Genomic DNA, 17,126 nt, shown 5'->3' with positions numbered 1-17,126 from the left:
TTTTTAAAATTGAGCCTTACAATTAAATACCTACAATATAATTCTAAAAATAAAATATAAGAAAGACTTTATAAAGAAATAAAGGTCTTGATTAATTAACGAGAAATTTCCAGCGTACATAATTAATAGGTTCGACCCTCATTACTTATCTGAGAATGTTATTTACTTTAGGAACTTGAATTGTTCCTTCGAATAAAAGTATGCTGGCAAGATATTACGTTACATATTATTAAACCAGAGAAACAAAAGCGTTAATGTTTTTACAATATTCACTGTCAAAAACAGTGAAAATAGGCACAGACAGACAAAAAACAACTATCGGCGTGTAATTCGACCGCTCAAAACGAGGGCGTTGTTTTTTTACGTCGAAATTTGAAAACAAAGGTTTCATTTAATTTTTCTACGAAACAAAATGTTTGAACTAAACTAAATTACAACCCACAGCGCTGGCACCCGGTCCCCTATTGATAATAGCACCACTGACATGTTCAATTTGCAGTGATTGACTTGACGGCGACACTCGACACCCGCTATTCGCTACTTGCTGATTGAAATCCCAATTTTAGCGATAAACTCAATTTAGCACTTGATCGGATACGATGACTAAAAACGGAGATAAATTGGTTTACGTTGACTGAAGCAGTGTTAAAGGCATTACGGGGACTTTTTCGAAAGCTTCGCGTTGAAATAATGAATACTTTAACACTAAAAGTGTTTAGATTTAAAGTGCGAATACGTTTACTTACAAAAAAATTCAAGAGACCTTTTTACGTTTAATGCGATGAAAATTTGATTTTATGTTGCGGGAAAGATTTCTAGCCGTTATTGTTCGTCGTTTTAGAATACTTATTTATTTATACTGATTTTACTGGCTCTACATAGTCTGAATAAAATTTTATCAGATTTCGAGTTTTTCTATCACATTTCAGGCTGTAGGAAAGATCATCGCACTAGCGAGTCACGCGCTCTCTACGCACTTGCAACATTTTGCTACCCTTCTGTAGCAAGATGCTTCAACAAGATTTTATTATGTCTAACCATTTGGCTTGACTTAGTTCAAAATGTTCTTTCGGCGACTTTTTAGTTCTTTTACCGAATCTTCAAAAGTTTACCATCGAACTAGACGCAGCTTATTTCAGCCATTTATCTGTCCTACAGTGATTCTCTCACTGTTGATATCTGTGTGCCTACCATGAGTATACGTTAGGTGAGCTCGCTAGCGAATACGTCAAAAAATTCTATGAAGATTTTATTTCTTGAAAGTAGCCGCTAGGGGCGCTGCACAATATGTCATACATTTAAATGTCATTTTTTACGCAGTCGCTAGCGAGCACACCTAACGTAAACTCATGGTAGGCACACTGAAAGCTCACACAGCCCATTGTCAGAGAGATGAGTATCATTTTAGTACCGTAATTAATATTGCCAGCTAGAAAAAACAGGAAACAATTTGGCAAAATAAAACGATTTTTTTACGTAAAAATATAAACTGGTAGTCACGCGAAACTGGTTTGTAATACTGATTTGATACTTGTTTGTACAAATCCCGTTAGCAGGGACATGAAGGCGCCTCGGGCTGAAATGAGCTCGTTACCTGAGGAAAAATATACATCGCGGGAAAAACTGAGTTAATTTTGATCGATAATGTACACATGCCTTTGATAACACCTTTCGGAAAATTCAAAAAAGTTATTTGAAGTGAGAAATGGCGCGCTCAAGAATAACACAGAAATGGGAAATGTGTTTTCTTGGAACAACTTTTACTGGAAGAGATTTTCTGCCAATGTAATTGTGGGTATTGGGTTCATACTCCTATCATTTATTGTATGTGTTTGGGTCTATAGGACATTTTGAAATCATAAATCGTTTATAACAATGTACATAGCACATATACGGCCATACATTGTTTTTGCAAAATATCACCTTTTATCCTGCCACCTGCATACATACATTTTACGTACAGTTTGTCTATTTCACAAAGCGAACACGATGTAAATGGCTGAATCCTAAATTGTAACAGAACCTCAAACATTATAACTAGTTACCATCAATCTACGTCATAATGACGGGACCAAAGTGGTACGGGACCCTACTCGGGAGATATTAACGGAATCGGTGCGGACTTGACGAATAGGCACTGTCTCCTAATGGGAACAAACTACCTCTCATTATCAGTTTGGAACTAGAACTTATTGAGTACGTCAATTTCGAGACACAGTGTATTCAAAATCATCTTTGTCGAATGTCATCATACCTACATACCTACTACGTGATTTTTGGGAAAAGTGCTCCTTGAGAGCCTATTTGCTGAAATAAACGGTTTGATTTGACTTCTTGCTTGTCTCCTGGTACCCTAAGTGGTCGCATGAGACCGCGGTAACAATTGATTTCTATTGTCTCGATTCGCTGGTACTTGAAGGGTTAAGATCTCACTATATCTACTTACGAAATTGGCACTTTTAATGTCGCGGACTACGTATAGGTACCGACTTTAATAGAAAATACGAATTTTCTCTTTCCAAGAGCAAGGCAGTTTGTTCCTGAGAACAAAGCCAGTATTTTTTTGGCTCTAATGCACGAGTGGCTTCAAACGCAATTGTGGTTATCGCTTAAACGCTACTGAACTCGAACAGATTCTAGCTAACCGTTTGTTTTTGTTGTGGCGAATAGAATAAACAAGAGCTTGCCTCTATGTTATTTAGTGTCCGTCATTTAGTCGTTTGTATTGTAATTTTATTGCAAGGTAGAGTTCTCGATTGAACGTTTTTGTAATTAATTTTGTTACTTCGCGATTCCTTGACTACGGAATGTATACTGATAGTACCAAAATCTTCATTTTAGTATTCCGGACGACAATGATAAGCACTGTTTTTTAAGTGTTTGTTTCCACTGTAAATTACTTATTCAATCCACTGTAATTTAGTACAGTGTATTAAAATGAATTGATTGTATTATTGTCAATGAATCTAACAGCGTTCTTCCGCAAAAGGTTCTACGTGGTTCTAACAAATGCTGTTTGAGTTCGTTAAACATTTAATTTATAATGTAGGTATTTAAGGGAAATAAATAATCGCAATACACTTGAAAGTAGTTATTTTCTATTAGCTATAGCTATGCTATTGTGAAAGGATCTTCCTCTGTAATAAGTAATTTACTGTGTTAGGATAAGCTAGATATTCCCCGACCTCAAGCAGTTTTACAATACGGAACAAACTTAACCACTAATGAGCTTACAGTATGTAGGTGCTCCATAATAATAGGTTTATAAAGGCTGCTTTACTTTGAGCTAGTTTGCATTTACGATGCCGTAGTTACAATAATAGGTCGTAGTGCATTATAATAACAACGTTCTCAAATCAAAATGCATTACTGTCTTTTGTTTCATTGAACTTTTATTGGGTTATCCATCAAAGCTGGGTTAGTCAGTAATCTCAATCAGGAGGCAATCCGTATGCATAATACGAGACGGCAGCCTCACAGACAATTTAGCGGCGGCCGAGGGTGTCTTGACCTCACACGGCGGAGTGGGCATTCAATTTTGATTGTTACATTAATTTGTTTTCATTCTGTAAGTGACGTAGATATTTTGAAAACAAATCACTGTCACTATCATCTATACTTTTTTTAAACTATTTGATGGACAGATTTGAAATATGATACAAATAATGAAGCTTGATAACCTAAAGTAAACAATTGGAAACGAATTCATGTCCATAACTTTACAAACAATTTGTCACGAATCAGTGCGGGCACCATATTCTTCCCCGGGTCTGTAAGGCCAAGCATGACTGCCCACGCGTCTACGCAAGATTTCTCGCGTGATAGAGGGTTTAGCATGTGTTGCAAATACATTCAAGTTTTATTTTTTGTTGTGTATTGTTTGTTTCTGTAATTTCCTGTCAAAATAATTACTTTAGAACGAAGTGGGATATAAATGAGACTTTAAAGATTTGCAAGTTATTTGACAATATTTTTTATAAATTCTTATAATTTCAATTCTAATTAAGTAATCATTTGTTTGAATAATTAATAAGACAACATTTTTTCTAATAAATACTTTTAAACTCACATTTAGTCGACCTCGTAACTCAATTTTAAGCCTAAGTGTTATTAGTTTACCCTATATTTTACGACCGTTTTCTTAAACCCTCCATCAGAGAGGGGCACTCGCAATCAGAAAGCAATCCGTATGCATAATGTGAGAGGCCGGCTTCGCAGACAATTTAGACGCGTGGGTAAGAGCCGCCTAACCTTTGCCTGGGTCAGTCAGGCCAGACGTGACCGGCCGGTCGAATGGACCCTATGTCCAGCGGAGGGTTGAGCGAACATAATATGTTGCATTTTTAAATAATGCCTGAAAATAATATTGAATTAAGTAAACATGTGATTTAGGTAGGTTTTTTTTTTTAATTTTTACAGTCCAGTGTACCATAAGTAATAATATGGCATTTTTTTCTATATTAAACCTACTATACAGATTTTTAACAGGTACTTACTCTTTTTACACAAAATACCTTCCTCATTTACTACACGGATACTTTAATAAAACAAACTGTAACATTGGCACAAAACTTGTTATCCACTGGTAGATACTATCCGTAAAAAAAAACTTATACATGAAAACTTCTTGAGATTAGATTGTTAATAGATTAGGTGCTTATATGGTATTAATAAATACGAAAAGGAAAAAGCGTTTAAAGAATAACACGTCTATATGAATAATACGTGTGATAGGCGCGGTTTACTTACACAAAGCTGTTATAAGTAATTGAACAAAGGAAGGCACAGACGCAAACGTTTTTCATATTCAGTCAAAGTGATATTTATGAACGGAAAGAAATTTATGTAGCATTTGAGTAAAACGAGAAACTGTTACCGAGGAATTTGGATTAAAAAAAGAAGCGGCTTTTGAAAAATTATGTTTTAGGGGAGTAAAGTCGCGCGATCAGCATTTCAGGCGGCTTATGAGCATAAAAGGGTGCTTGTCGGATTCAGGGGAATCGCTTAAGCACTCTTATCACGGCAGGTTAATAAAATATTCAATGTTCGAATATCTGAGTGTAAATTTTGTGGATAACGGCCTCCCTCCCCCGAGACGAGCAAACACTTGATCATATATCTCTCCACCTTAATTTTATTGTCTTGTTCGTGCCTTTTATTTTATTTCACTTTCTTTTATTCGGTTACCTCACGCTAATGGGACACGGTATGTGCAAATATCCGTAAAAGCACCTGAAATTGGATTGTTTTTGCTATTAGGGATTTGTACATGATACGCTTAAATTGTTAAAGCGAACGGTCCGGTGCTTCTCAGAAGACGCACTTACCTTTAAAATGTAATGTTTGTTTCGAGTTTGAAACTTTCCTTTTTACCTACCAATTTATTAGACAGATCGCAAAATAAAAAAAGATAAACAAAATCTTGCTCTACTAAAGTTGCGGGAACAGAGGTCCCAAAAGAATTACTTTTGGTTGTAACCCACATCCGAAACAAAAGTTCTTTCAAACTTCTCTTGACGTGTACCAACAATGCAAGTTTTATAAGCTAAGAAGATTAGATTTTTATGGACATATCAGAGTTCCGAAAAGTAATTACCTAAGAAAATAAAGGCGGGCAGGTTTTCTTTGGGTAAGTAAAAACATATTTGATGAGTCATTACTGGAAGTAGGTAGATCTGAACGGGAATTAACACGATCATGCTGGCTGGTTTATTACCTTTTGATTGCACCTTTTGATCGACGAATCTATCTTTCATCGCTCGCGATCGGTTTAATATCGCAATTTCAGTCTGTGACTAAAATCAGTGCTCGCCAGTCTCTAAATTCAGCCAGTCAAAAGGTAAATACTGGCATACTGGAAAATCACGGCACGAATACTTTGATCAGTTCATTTCATGAAATGTGAAAGATCAAAAATAGGCTTATTTATTTACCTAAATTAAAATTTTGTTCTTTGTAAAAAATCTGTAATAATATAAATCTATACTAATATGATTAAGCCGAAATGTTTGTTTAGTTGAACACAATCATTGCGCGCAATCTCAAGAACTACTGGTCCGATTTGAAAAAAAAAGTGTTGGATAGCCCATTTATTGGGGAATGCTTTAGGCTGGATATCATAACCCTACGGCCAATAGGGGTGTAGCAGTAGATAAATATGATCCAAAAACGGGAAATATTATTCGAACTATTTTCACGCTTACGAAGTCGCGAGCAGAGATAGTTGAATGTAAAATTACTGCTTTGTAAGTACTGTTTGGGGAGGTCATTTGGTTTTCGTGGGATAGAGGAACATTGATTGCATGGCCATCATAGAGGGTGTATTTTTCACCGCAAGGTACCGGCTACGTCTCGTTAACGAGGTTGCTTCAAACAATCAGAAGTCAAGCAGAAATTGATGGGGTGCTTGGGGTGCCTGCACACCCGTACTGTCGACGCGTTCGCTCCCTTAATTAAAAGACTTCAGTCAACCGTTACAAGCAATATCGGAACTCTGGCCCTGTGATGTCCTTGTCGTAGCTGAATTACGCTAACGTAACAATGAATCGTGTTTATTAAAACAGGGATATTTGTCTACAACAGGTGCTAATTGTTACCTAAAGTTCAAATATATATTAAGGTGCTAATTGTTAATTAATAATTTAAAGTTAACTTTCTGTTACAAAAAGGAATAATGATTAAGCACGTGGCAAAAATAGGTACTATATTACTACCAAAAGCAAAAAAAAATGCCTCAAGACTGTTAGGATCGCTGTACAAATTTTCATCCCTTCACAAGATTTTTTACAACAAAAGCCTAAGCCCTTTTTTCAGGTTCCATCTTTATACTGTTAAAAATTGTTAAGCAAAGGCGAATTTTGTTAAGAAAAGTTTTGACTCAACAATGTTATGTTGTTGACACTCAGCCCGTTTGTGAATTTCATGCCTCAAATGTATGAACAAACCATGTCGGTAATTTAAACCGACATGTTTGTAAGCTGATTACCTAATTATCGCTGAAGAGTGCCAAACGTCGATGTTAACGGGCATGCAAGCACTTGTCGCGGACATCGACGCGCACTCGCCCGGCCGAGTGGCCACTCGGCGCTTAATTCGCTTTTATTGCTGCACTAGCTGTGTCCGCGACTTTGCTTGATTAAAAATGGTCAATTTATATCGATATGCATCAATGTAACATAAAAGAAGTCAACAAAAAACGTCCGGAATATACCGAATGGAATGATTAGTAAATAAACCTTGATTTCACATGAATATGTTCTGTTTTTTGCACTTAGTCCATTAGCGAATTTCATGCCTCGGACACCATGTAGGTAATTATCAGAATCGATATGTTTGTAGCCTAAATATCGCTGAAGAGTGCCAAACGTCGATGTCAACGGGCATGCAAGCACTTGTCGCGGACATCGACGCGCACTCGCGCGGCCGAGTGGCCACTCGACGCTTAATTCGCTTTTATTGCTGCACTAGCTGTGTCCGCGACTTTGCTTGATTGGACGTATTAATTTTGTTGATATTACCTATCTGAATTCTGCATCAAAAATCATAATTTTATTAGTGTGTAGGTCCATATCAGGCCACCTTTACGCGTCCCAAATATAGCTTGCCCTACCACCTAAGTTAAGCTAACCACATATTATGCCATATTATTGAAACGCGAAATGAAACGTGTGTGTAAGCCGCAGAAAAGGCATACCTACCTACTAAGGAAAATGATTGTCTGCAAGAGCTCTTAGATATCGTAGCAAAAGGGACAAAATTGAACCCAGAAAGCATCGCTTATTAAAATATAATAGTTTTGATCACTATCAATTTTACAGTAATTTTTATAAGGTGCTTAAAGCCTGCACGACCTCATAAAATACTTACACAGCTTACTTAAATAACCAAGTAAAAATGCTAACGTATCAGTAAGCGAGCTAGTTGTGAAAAGTGGAAAGCCAAGCGCTGCCAAGTTCGTACGGAAGTTTGTTGGAAGTGAAATAGATGAGTAATAATGTGGTTCAACCCGACGCTGATTGAACGTGCTTTATATTACTTAGGCTTAGGTAACTATGTTGAACGTTTGCTGTAAAGGAGGTTATTGAAATGTTAAGCGATTGCTAGCATTTGAGATTACAATGTTTAATGAAACAAAAAAACAATTACGCGTCGTCAAGTACAGACGATGGCGCATCAAGCTAAAGGCATACTAAGGCTGAGTTGCACCACTTAACTTTAACCGTAACTATAACGATAACCGGTGCTTTTTATAAGGAGTTTGACAGATTTTGACATTTGTTAAAGTTAAAGTAAAATGGTCGAAGGATGTCAGATGGATGTCGTATGTAACATTGTGGTAGGTACGTTTTTAATTAATTTTGAAGTTCTGAAAAAGCAACTGTAGAGAAAATTTCATATAAACATTGTCCTCGCTTTAAATAATCAAAATTATCTTCTTTGATCTTATTTACTCTTGCACTAAGAATCCTCGAAATACTTAATGCTTTAGTTGTTAAATTATTCAGTTTTGGTAGCATGTCAACTTAAATATTCAAGAATATGACCACTAGGGATCAAAGCACAAATGCTGCAAAGTACTCTTACTTCGAAAATAACTACAACAAATGAAATAAACGACGACAGAAATATTTGGCTCTACAAAGCTAGCGCTTCTCAAATAAAAAATCGTAGCTGTTTTTTTGGTCGTTTTTGTGCTCTAACTTTGGGGTTCCTCTTTCAAGGAGACAGGTTAATTATCTTTTCAAGCCAATATTTTCCAGACAAAGGCAAAAATGTTATTCCATTTCTCAAAGCGATGGAACCGAAATATTATTAGAATCTATCTAATACCACACGGGTGTACAAAATATTCTAGAATGTTGTCAGTTACAACAGTTATGTAAGAAATCATGGAACTAATGGATAATATGTGGAATATAGTCTCAGGTTATGTAGAATAAAAAAACGCAATAAACAATTTGCTCGTTGGAACACTGATCTTTCAATTGTACTTAGTTGACAGAGTGATCTTTCAATTATTTATTGTCATATCCTCAGGGATAGGTCAGCCTTTGAGTGCCATTTGTTGTATAATTTTTGTACGCTTAATACAACTTAGGCTGAGTTGCAGTAACCTAACTTTGACCGTAACTATAACGATAATAACCGATGCTTTTTGTATGGAGATGATGATGATGCTTGTAAATTATTATTTTGCATTACAACATTAATTTAAGAAAGTATATTTTCCGTACTTTTCGTCAGGTGAACGTTGTATACAGTATACATATAATCTGTATAGTACTGACGGTTCGGGGAGCAATGGTTTAATCCGTCATCCGTCCCGTACACTAATTACCGGCTTAACGTTAACTCAATGGAGCTGTAAACGAGCTATAAACATTTCAACAATCAAAGTCGATTACCATTTAGCAGGTACGTCATAAATCACACTGTACATAAATCTTTATAGTTTATGAGTATTTAGGGAGCAAAAGTCATGTCCATAATATTTCAGTACTCTACTAACTTCAAAAGTTCTTTGTGATATGGGGAATTGAGCAGTTAATTTCTATGTCAAAATAAATGCATTATATTGTAATGCTTTTGATTAAACTATTACTAATATTAGGAACATGCTGGACTTATGCAGCAGTTTACCATATTGTGTGTGCTAAATAAAGATTATTTATTTCGCTTTACCAGCTACCTAATATCTCTATCAGCTAATGGAAACTCGGCATTAATATTCTTTTCAGGTGATAACAAGTGACCGACTATTATAAATGTATAACCTGAAACCCGAAAGGGCACTTGATTGGTATCGTACAGTCGACTCCATTAACAGCTGCTCTCAAAGCGGCATACACTTCACCACCTCAGACAATGCTGGTATTATCCTAATCAATTACGTGGTAAATGCTTTTCATTATGTCGGGTTCGAATTGATTATAGTTTTGGTTTGGATATAAGGCAATTTAAATTTAATATTTAATAAATTAACGTGATATGTGTAACAATTATTGTGGTGCTAGTTTTTAAGACGCGTGATATACATAGAAAGAGTTCTAAGGTATCTTTAATTTTTTTTCACACAGTTATAAAACTTACGTAAACGGGCACTGTGTGTATATAAGTATTTTTAACGCCAACTGTACATTTATTTATTTATTTATTTATTTTCCACACTTATAACTATCATTACAGGTACATATTCCAAGGAATATTGCATTTTAAATTAAAACATGAATCCAAAAGCGTAACAATATCATCGAAGAAAAGATAATAACAAGATCTTACCTTCAACAGGATCCGAGTCGAAATCCAATCTGAAACAGAAACGAACGTAAAGTAAGTCAAAGACAACGTGACCGAAAAACTAATAGTCCAACGGACAAAGGCATAAGACGTGCAATATACTTATCGTGTCGTAAAACTGAGTAGGTAACAGTTTATTGACCCTAAAGGAGCGTTATCATGCCATTTGCATAAAGCCTCGCATACGCGACATCCTACTGCCTACTAACCCTCTGTTTTTACGATCGCATAGGCAGCATGTGTCTTCCCCATAAAGTCACCCGCAAAAAATTCTCCAATAAAATTATTTCCAGCCAATCATTTCATAAGCCCAATTTAAAAACCTACACAAAAGACATTTTAACAAGTTTGCTAACTCAATAAAAGTCTAAATTGTGTTTGAATTTTATTTTTCAAGTAATTCAGTTCACGCTCCATTCGGACAATAATCCTTGTTTGAATGCTGATTAATTTGAGTTAATTCTCCACTTTGAGGAACAATCGCCTTTACAATAAGACATTTTGCTATAAAAGATTCGTTAATGTTAGATGTTTTAGCCTGAAATTGTCATTGTTAAAACTTTTATACCTAATTAACAATTTTATATTTTCAGTTAGGCACGTAAAATTTATGTACACTATTTAAAAATGTATTGTTAGAATTCATCAAACAATTCTCCTTCAAATTTCAATTGTAAGAGTCAAATTCATTATCTTTGTGAGCTAATTACGAGAGTTTAAAAAAATTAAATGTAGCTAACGAATTCAATTCCGTTTTATAAACTACACGAAGGATTATAAAGGATATTTTCACAGTCGAATATTTCAGTAAACAAATGAGTTAGCCAGAGACAGCCGCCGCGAAAGTTGCGGTTGATTGCATTTAAAAGTTGGATTCGTATCTACTTACTGCGGGAGTTGGTTGGAAAACTGAACAAAATATAGCCTCCAAAATAGGTAGGTGTCATAACAAATATGTTTGCCAAAAATAGGCCGTAGTTTAAAAATTTTACTAAACCAGCCAAAGTAGAACAGTTAAAAATATTCAAAACAAATTCTCAGTAGGTATTGTCCAAGTAAATTATATTCATGAGAACCAACCTTTATACGTGTGACAGAACATAAGAATATACCTACATTTTGGTTGGAAAATGATTTCTATTACGAATGCATACAACAGTGATTAGCTTGATATGTTGCTAACTGCTGTCTGTACATTTATTTAGTTTTTCTTTTTTTAGCAATAACAGAAAGAACAAAAAGGTTAATGGGCTTGTCTGAATGAAACATTGAGATCCCAGAACGGGAAGTTCAATTTTCAACTGTGCAATCGTAATGTAAACACAACTCTTTAAAACAGATAAAATTATTGGAAAAATTCAAGACTGTGTTAAAATCGCCACTACAAACGAATAAGTAATATTTAATCGACAGCACACCAGATAATACATTTTTTTTGTGAAATAGCACCTGCTACAACTAAATAAGATGCCCCAGTGTTTAACTTAATCTGCTGTCATCTGTACATAATGAATTCTTTTCACAACGCCTAAAATACTAGGTATCACTTTATCCTTTTCTGTTGTCTCAAACCCATCTAGAACATTTTGTTGGATTACAGCATTTAAGTATTTAAATGACAGGGTCGTTTTTATAAACAAACCCTTTTCCTCTAGAATATCAAAGGATAATTTATAGAAACAAGGCCACCCAAAAGAAAACAGTAAATGGTAAGAATTATTTTTTCGTTTTAGTAATGCGGCTCAATAATTTGAAGAACTATTTATAATCCAAGAAATCTGTCAACTGTTTATATCTAACTGTAAAACAATAGCCCTCATAAATGTAAACTTACTTAGGTAATTGTAGCGTTTCTTTACTTACAGTTACAGGTGCCAAGTAAGTAGATAATCTGGTAATCGCCTTTGATTGCTCTATCGGATTAGCTTATAGTTATGTAGGTACGAATATTACCAGTTTATTTAAAAATATGAATGATTTCAAATTCCGCACATCACGTGAGCTTTACGATTTACAACCTGTCAGTGCCTTAATAATCAGTATATTTTCAAACAAATTAGCACATTCACAAATGATAAACGAGCGCGATAAAGTAGCTACGCGACGACGCGGACAGTTGAAATAAACAAGGCTAACATTCATCAAGTCTTCGTAAATGATTTTTAAGGCAGGCACAACGACTGAATGGCTAATGAGCCTCCGCATCGGGCTTTGTTTCAGCATATTCATTACCTGCCCCCTTCACCGTTTGTTCCCGAAAAGTGCTCATTTTTCCTCGTCATACGCTCTCAGGAGTAACAAACAATATCTGTTACAATTTTGAGGTCAAGCGATTCTGTCCAGTGAATATTCAAAAAGATAATTAGAAGAGCAAACGTGCTTTAATTAGGAAAAAAATCATGGCCCATTTCCAGTTTTAATTAATTCCGTTCTTTGTTTTTATTTTCGGTGTTATTGAATGTAAACGACATTGAGCGTTTTGAAAACGTGTTTGGGGTCTTCTTGGTTTCGGTGCTTTTGTTGGGGTGAGCTTGGAAGCAAAGTAACTGGAACTTACGATCAAAGGACATTGGGAACTTTAATATGAGAAAATGCCCCACGGCGGACAAAGATGAAACGTATTTTATTTCAAAGCTTTATACTTGTAGGTATATTCACTTAAAGCGCTATGTTGTGAGATATGGGAATTCTGAGATATGACGAGTCTAAGTTGAAAATATATTTTGTCTAAAATGATTTGATATTTTTACATGTTATGTTGTTTGGCATTGCAGAGTAACCAATAAAAGTAAATAAAATAATATAAATAAATAAAAACTATAAATAAAATAATATAAATAAATAAAATATTATAAATACTTAAATTAATATTAGACAACATCTCATATATTACTCCAACCCAAAATAAGTAGCTAAGGCATTTGTGTTATGGAAATCGGGAACGACGAACCACAACACACCCAAACCAGAGACAATGTGAAAAGATCGTTTTCTATATTGTCCCGGCCGGAAATCGAACCCGGGACCTCAGGATTGGCCCGGCACACCTTGAAAACCGGTGTGTGCGCCTCTCCGCCACGGAGGTCGTCAAAAATGTTACCTAAATGTAAAATAAAATAAAATATTAAAACTTCATTTTCTCAATATTCCCATATAAGAGAGAAAAAAAAATGCACGGAAATTCATTGGATATTAGTATGTATCATCTGTGATAGGTTTCGTTTGTGTCCGCTACTTTTCGAAAAGTGGGGCAAAAAGTTCCCAATGTCATTTCCATATTAGTTCACAGAACACCTGAATATTCGCAAGAAATAGCCTAATGCGCTGTGTTACAGCTAGCTGACTCGGTGTTTGAATGAAACTGGCTAACTTAGTATAAATTCGCAACTAGGGGTAGGGAATCAACTTGCACTTAGTTAGAGTTCAACGCAAGTTATTGCTGCAATGAAATTATTTATGCAGTTTACAAATAGTCAGGATGCTGAATAGTTGGATTGCGATGAACGGAACGTTGGATTTTAGGTGCAATAACAGTGCTGCGGTCAACCATGATTATATTGATTAATTTTTAATCTCTACCAATCAAGGGTCAAAGCCACAAATTAATTGATAACTTTGGTGTGGTAATTATTGGCATTGTACCTACTGTTATTACACTAATTAATTTGATGTCCGTATTATGTTATTGTATTTTGGTAATAATAATTATGGTGATAAGTGAAATAGAAGATGCAATCTAATTAATCTTGTTTAATAAAGTTCTAAGTTTACTGAGAAGACATGACATGTTTAGTGACATTACATTTACTCGTATAAAGACGCTATAAGGAAAAGAAACAACTTCCGATACATTCTTAATACGGTAGTAGTAGCAGTAGTACGAGTAGTAGGTATGCATTTTATTCAAAACTCGTTAAGTCTTGTTGTTAAACCGTAAAGTCGAGGAATACCGTAATGAAAATGTTGTTTGGTTGCTAAGTATTTTAGACAGGTAACTCCATCCATAATTGGATAATCACTCCATTTGACTCCATCTCAATTTCCAAGGAAAGTTACTGTGTGTTTTATTTCCAATAACGATCACGCTAAGCAGTGACGTGCACGAGCTCATCTCTTCATTTTTAGGAACAGAACACTGTCGTACTTAAGCACTGTCAATTTTGGCGAAGTAAGACACCAAAGAGAATTCCAGAGTCATATAGCACCTTAGTGCGAATTTGCGAAGAAAATTGTTGTCGGTAAATCCGTTCAAATATGGATAGGAAAATTCTAGTGGAAGCAGTTTCTGCGATGCAGCCTTTTGCTCTCGAGTGACGCGTCATTGCATTGCGGCTTTCCTGCGATCTTTTGCATCGAATTCCGGGTTTGAATTCAATTCTCTATGATCTGTGTTTGTTAAGGACTCTACATACCAAGCTGACAGCCCGGCGGCTTGGTGTCGGCGACTTGATTTCAAAGGATGCATGTCGACAACTTGTACAGTGTACTTTCTATGACTTTTGACAACATATGAAAAGTCTACGCCTCATGTCGGCGGGTGTGGTGTGTTATTTTAATTAGTTTAAAACTACAAAGATTTGTTATGTTAAAAATAGTGGACGTGAAAATTACAAAAGAAAGCGATAACAAACACATGACATTTACATCTAACTTGCAATCTAACTTTATGATATGAATGCAAATTCAAATAGCATCTTTATGTTTTACAGTCATGCAAGTCAGGTAAGTAGTTTTTGTAGAAATAATTAGCACACAAATGCCTTCATAACTTTATCTGGTATTTGTTCCATAAATATGAGTAAAAAATACTACTTTGAGTAACCTACCTATTTTATACCTTCCTCCCTGTTACCAGACTGGTTTCGTTATATGTTCACTGTCACTTTTTCGTGGAAGCAGTATCATACTAAAAATCCCAAAAATGTTTTCAGTGTCCCGTCCACACAGTAAAGGCATAACCGTCCTTCAGCGTTTGGCAAAAAGTCGTAAATGTCACCTTTTTGCTCGGGCAGTCATGTAAAAGCCGGTAAGATACCCGTCTTCCATATTTCCCGCGTGAGCTCGCCACTGACGGCCCATACAATATTGATGGCCCGGTCAGGCAGTTGAAGGGTAGTGCACTGGAGAACAAAAGCGGATAATCTTGGGTACCGTCAACAGCAGATTGCATACTGTTGAGGAATAGTAGCTAATAGACCCAGCTAATAGATAAGACACTAGTATTTAGCTTGAAGTGCTAGTATTAATAGGTTACAGGTAGGTACCTAAAGCTGAGTTTTTGTTTTGGTAGAGCTTTTACGTTTCTACGTGGTAATCCAGGTGCGATTGCGGTCAAATACCTGCCTTGTCTTACAGAAAAAAAAATGTTTAAAACATCGGGACAGGACAACTAAATAAAAGCTTGTAAAAATCAAAGTAGGTTACATGTGCCATGTTCTTTAAAGACCGTGACCACAAAACATTTCACAATACAGTTGATGAATAAAAATCTATTAAGTTGTGTGCATTTTCCATTTTCCCGCCTGAATAAACTTATTAATATTTATTAACCCGTTATTTTTCCTTGAACGTTTTCCCGTGTCGTTAATTATGTATTCACATAGGTTATATATTGTAACATTGGGTGAAGCTTAAGCCAGAATAAGCTGGTAAGTGGTTGTACTGGAAATGGCATGCTGCGATGCGTGAAGCGGGATCGAATTAACGCTCTGCTGAAAGGAACGAGCTCTGACCCAACAGGAGCTAATAATTCCCTTGTTGTGAACTAAATCATGAGATCTGAAATCGTTGGCTACCGGAGCTTAGGTACCTACTAGAAACTGTTCGCAGCATAAATGTGAATTTCAGTTTTCCACATTTTCCACATTTACAAAGATGTTATGTATTTCTAGTGGATTGGTGAAGCCGTGGGGTTGAACTAGTCTCTAAAATTTAGGCGTTTTTTAGGGAACAAAGAAGCGTTCTTTGTTACGTTTTCAAAGTAAGTAGTAAGATTGATCTTGGCTCTACACTCTTTATATGTATAGTCATCATTATTATTATTATTATTTTTTTTTATCCACAACGAGGAAGCTCTTGGCCTGTATCTCACCTGATGGTAAGTGACGATCAGGCCGAAGGTGGAAGCGAGCTTCACCCGGAATCCTCAACCACGGAGGAACTGGCTATCTTACCTCTAACTGCCGGAACACAATAATGCTGTTAACATTGTTGTTATGGCGACAGACTTAGGTAAGATGGTGGTAGCTAGCCAGGCGGACTTAGAACAAGCCCTACCACCAACCAAACCGAACAGAAAAATCTGCCCCCACTGGGAATCGAACCCGGGACCTCTGCGTCTGAAGCAGGTGGTCTTACCACTAGACCACAGAGGCGGTTAATTATTATTGTTACTTAAAATTACATTCACTACCAAAAATGTTTCAAATTAAACTTTCAATTTTCTTCCTCATAATAGTAATAGCATTAAACTAACGTACTATTGAAAATCGACCTATCCGAAATACAAAAGGTACATTGCGTACCGAAGCCCATGTACTCGTATTTCTGATAACACCTCCGCCGAATGACAACGTTCAATTCCCAGCAGTAATAAGTCGTAAATTTATATTACTGTGTTGAACACGACTCGCTAATATGTGTTCTTACAGCACTCGATATAGAGGCCAGAATGAATGTGAAGCGATGACCACCGAGGCCGTCCGAACTGGTTATTCGAACGGAACCTACGGTTGCTACTGAAAAAATAATTGGGGGACAAGTACTGTTACAGTAGTCCGTACGCCTACGAGAAATTAATATTTGCTGTAAAATTGTACCAATCTGAACTG

The 17,126-nt window shown here is 35.9% G+C and overlaps 1 protein-coding gene across 1 annotated transcript in view; it reads right to left on the bottom strand.

The window, feature by feature from the left end:
• The window catches only part of mub (poly(rC)-binding protein mub), a 171,035-nt gene that overhangs the window by 108,480 nt on the left and 45,429 nt on the right, over positions 1-17,126 (bottom strand). The window contains exon 2 of the mRNA XM_028303914.1: positions 10,279-10,307. The gene's annotated coding sequence lies outside the window, so the exon portion shown is untranslated. The remainder of the gene's footprint in view (positions 1-10,278; positions 10,308-17,126) is intronic.

Source organism: Ostrinia furnacalis, unplaced genomic scaffold (genome assembly GCF_004193835.3).
Source record: "Ostrinia furnacalis isolate ACB-3 unplaced genomic scaffold, ASM419383v2 OfSCF1319, whole genome shotgun sequence".
Taxonomy (NCBI): domain Eukaryota; kingdom Metazoa; phylum Arthropoda; class Insecta; order Lepidoptera; family Crambidae; genus Ostrinia; species Ostrinia furnacalis.
The sequence above is the reverse complement of the archived record's forward strand: the minus strand, read 5'-3'. Positions and strand labels throughout refer to the sequence as shown.